Genomic DNA, 4,234 nt, shown 5'->3' with positions numbered 1-4,234 from the left:
GATGCCATGATCTTCGTTTTCTGAATGTTGAGTTTTAAGCCAACTTTTTCACTCTCCTCTTTCACTTTCATCAAGAGGCTCTTTAGTTCTTCTTCACTTTCTGCCATAAGGAGTCTTATCAGAGCTATGGTTTAGAAAGCTTATTTGGGCATAACTGTGGAAGATGATTTCAAAGAAAAATTGAAAAAATAAGCCCTGTGGAAATGAATTTTCATGTATTGTCAATAGTACATCTAATATGTGCACATTCATACATTTTGCTTAGTTTCTGAAAACTCACTGGATTTGAAGCCCAAAGACATTTGATTGAAAAACCTACTTCTATTATTAGTAGCTGAACAAACGTGGGGATGTTTCTTAATCTTACTATAAAATGAAGATAAGGGCTAGGAACTTGTGAAAAAAATATAGGTAATGAAAAATGGAGACCCGAAGTAACAACTTACCTCTCTGCTCACTTCCCCTTCACGGTGCTCATCTTCCTAGATGTCCAGGCCCAGGGACTGGATGTGGTCCTTCTCCCCAGGCTGGTACTGTCATAGGTTCTGTGACCTCAACTCCACTCAACCTCCACCCTCAGTTCTGCTTAGTCTAAAGTTACTTCCTTGTTTCTGGTGCTTCCCCTTAAAATAGAAACACATTCAAAATAGCCACTTTAAAAAAAGAAAAGAAAAAAAATTCAACCTCTGTTAACCTAGTCACTTTCTAGGTATTCACCATCTTTTCCTTCATAGCAAGTTATGCATGAGTCCTTCACCACCTCACTTCTCACCAGTCCTCTGCCTTCTGCAGTCTCATTTCCCTACTTGGCTGATTAAACTGTCCTTGCTGAGTTAAATATGATCTCTGCCCTTTCTAAATCCAGTTCCTAACCAAGATGGTTTCTTCCACCTTGGAGCTACTCAGGATTGCTGCATCAAATTTCACTTGTGCCTGTAACCCAGGAACCTTTTGTTTTACTTGGAATTAAAAAAAAAAAAAAAAAAACCAACGGACCTGTTACTTCCTTAGCTTTTGAAACCATCTCCTGCGTTTTTCTCCTGCTTCCGGAGCTCTTCAGCTAAGTCTGCAACCCCTGCCACCTCTTGGCCTGAGTCTCTTCTTTCATGCCCTTCCCAGACCAGCCTCCAACCACCACCTCACATTGACAATTCCCCACTCGAGATCCTCAGGCACTTCCACAGTCAGAGGCTGACACACCCTACTGCCGGATAAACTTTCAACCCTCATCTGTCTACACACTTTATTCTTTCCCCACACACTTGATCTTCTCACATTCCCTGATCCTGAGATATCCTTGATCTTTGTAACAAATCTTGAATTCCAATGGTGAGTTGAATGTTGTGATGGAACAGGTCCTCCTTGTTCTCCAAGAGCTCTGCTGTGCAACAGATCCTCAACTGGAGACCAAAGCAAGACTCCTGCCTACCCCAATCAGCCTTCTGCTGAGTCTGATCAACTGAATACCATCAGTGTTCCTCACATTGCCCTCTCCCCATTTTCTTTCTACCATCACCCTAGCTCAAGTATGCCTCATTTTTTGATCCACCTTGTAACCAGAATGATGCTCCTTAATAAAATACATATCCTGAAATGCTTTGGCATATATTAAATTCTACATTTTCTACAGCTCAACCCCTTCACATTACCCTTAGGATAGATGTAAAGTTCTTTGGCATGATTGCCAGTGCTTTATGGTCCTTCCCAGCATTGAAGTCACCATCAGTTGCACTCTTCACACCACAATCATCTTTAAAAGCGTCCAGACTACAAGCATATAAAGTGCTGGAATTTCCGAGAATATGCTTTGCTCTTTTGGTCTCAACCCCTGTGTCTTTGTACCTGCACTTTCCTCTGCCTATACCTACTTCCTCTTCTTTTCTTCCCTATTGAATTCATATTGTTCTTTGAAATTCAGTCTATGAGTCATAGATATACACTCACACATATATGTAAGTTTCAGGTGTACAGCATTATAGTTTGACATCTGTATACACTACATTGTGAGCACCATCACAGGTCTTGCTGCCACTTATCACCATACAGTTGACCATCTTCACCTATTTTGCCAACACCTGAAGCCCTTTCCCTTCTGGTAACCAACAATCTTTTCTCTGTATCTGTGAGCATGCTTTGCTTTACTTCGTTTGTTCATTGGTGTTTTTTGTTTGGGTACCTTTTTAGATTCCATATTTGAATGAAATAATACACTAATTGTCTTTCTCCATATGACTTATTTTACTTAGCATTAATAGCCTTAAACTCCATCCAAATTCCATTCCTTTTTATGGCTAAATAGTATTCCTTTATTATACATCTTCTTTATCTATTCATCCATTTACGAACACTTAGGATATTTCCATATCTTGGCTATTGTAAACAATGCTGCAGTGATATTGGGATTCTCATATCTGTTCTTTTCTAAATTTTCATTTATTTATTTTATTATTACTTTTTTGGCTATGCTGGGTCTTCATTGCTACATGAGGGCTTTCTCTAGTTATGGCAAGTGGGGGCTACACTATAATTGTGGTGCATGGGCTTCCCATTGCCGTGATTTCTCTTGTTCTAGAATGTACAAGCTTCAGTAGTTGTGATGCACAGACTTAGCTCTAGTTGACTCAAAGGCTTTTTGTCATTTGTTTTTAACCATTAATTAAGGGTCGCATCTATTTTGACTCCCAAATTTCCATCCTGTGTGCCATCCCTACAGAAGTATTGCTGTTTTCCCAAATTGCCAGCTTTTCCACGCTTTTGTTCTATTGCACATGCTATGTTCCCTGGCAACATGATCCAGTTTCACGTGTCCATTCAACTCCTACCTGTCCCTGTGAACTCACTTTTAAGGTCATCTTCTATGCAAAGCCTTGTCCCAGCTGTCCAGTCTAGGTTCCCTCCTTCCTAAGTAGCACTTGCCACATTATGTCTAATTTATATATATCACTTATCTTCCTATATTATGAGCTACTTGGGGAGATAAGGATGTCATATTTGTGTACCTCCAGCATCTAGTGCATTGCTTGATTCACAACTGCTGCTGCTGCTGCTAAGTCACTTTAGTCGTGTCCGATTCTGTGCAACCCTATAGATGGCAGCCCACCAGGCTCCCCCGTCCCTGGGATTCCCCAGGCAAGAACACTGGAGTGGGTTGCCATTTCCTTCTCCTATGCATGAAAGTGAAGAGTGAAAAGTGAAAGTAAAGTTGCTCAGTTGTGTCCAACTCTTAGAGACCCCATGCACTGCAGCCTACCATGCTCCTCCATCCATGGAATTTTCCAGGCAAGAGTACTGGAGTGGGTTGCCATTGCCTTCTCCCATATTTTGGATATTAACCCCTTATCAAATTGGGAGGCTGTCCAAACTGTAGATGGTTAGTAGTTTTCTTTTCTGTCCCCATCTTTCCTATACCCATCTCTCTATAATGTTTGTCAAACATTGTTTTCCATGTCTGTCTTCCCCAGGGTGGTAAGAGCTACCATAAAGAGAGGCACTGAATTGCTTAGTGACTGAACAACAAAAACAATAGCTGAATCTCTAGTTTATAGGCCAGGGTCTGGCACACAGGAAATGTATGTAAATGACTGAACCAATAACCCAAACGAAAGGACTTTCTTAAATCTAAACATTGAATATATACAAAAATGACATTATCATATGAGTTTTTGTTGCTTATCCAAATAAAAAATCTTAAGAATGTATTTAGTCTTAGCCGTAATGTGGTTTTCCCTTCGGTTTAAGGAGACAATTCTATTTGATTCCAAAACAACTTTTTTTGGTCAGAAAATGATGTTCCCACTCATAATGAATTAAGAAGAGCTGGACATCCCGATAAGGACAGAGGAGAGGACAAGAGTCGTTCCCATCCCTGTCTGTCTCGCTGATCCCCTGCTGGTGCCGCCGATGTTGTAAAACTAAATAAACACTGGAGGAGCTGGACATCTGTCTACTGAGGCTTGACCTTTCCTGAACTTCAGTGCTGCATCCTACAATTTTGCTTATATTCTTCCTAATCTGTTTGGTCTGGAGCTGGAGCTGGACGGCTCCTGACTCTAGAAGACTCTTCAGGCAGGGCCAGAACGGCTCTCATGTGGCTCAGCCTGGAGCCATCCCCCCATGCAGACATTCTGGCTGTCTTCATCATGGGTGTAGGAAGGACAGCTTTCTTACTTGACTTTGGAGACCAAAACCCAAAATGCTCATTGCTACAGGGCCTGAAAAGAAGAAGATTCCCACA

At 41.2% G+C, this 4,234-nt stretch overlaps 1 long non-coding RNA gene across 4 annotated transcripts in view; it reads right to left on the bottom strand.

Moving 5' to 3' along the window:
* Positions 1–45: 45 nt before the first annotated feature.
* The window catches only part of LOC104980361, an 87,713-nt gene continuing 83,524 nt past the window's right edge, over positions 46–4,234 (bottom strand). For all 4 annotated transcript variants that reach the window (XR_824251.1, XR_824253.1, XR_824250.1 and 1 more), the window contains 2 exons: positions 447–623; positions 46–195 (listed from right to left, as the gene is read on the bottom strand). This is a non-coding gene — a long non-coding RNA (uncharacterized LOC104980361). The remainder of the gene's footprint in view (positions 196–446; positions 624–4,234) is intronic.

This window comes from Bison bison, unplaced genomic scaffold, assembly GCF_000754665.1.
Source record: "Bison bison bison isolate TAMUID 2011002044 unplaced genomic scaffold, Bison_UMD1.0 scf7180017864499, whole genome shotgun sequence".
NCBI classification, from domain to species: domain Eukaryota; kingdom Metazoa; phylum Chordata; class Mammalia; order Artiodactyla; family Bovidae; genus Bison; species Bison bison.
Note: the sequence above shows the minus strand (reverse complement) of the source record. Positions and strands in the feature narration are given on the sequence as shown.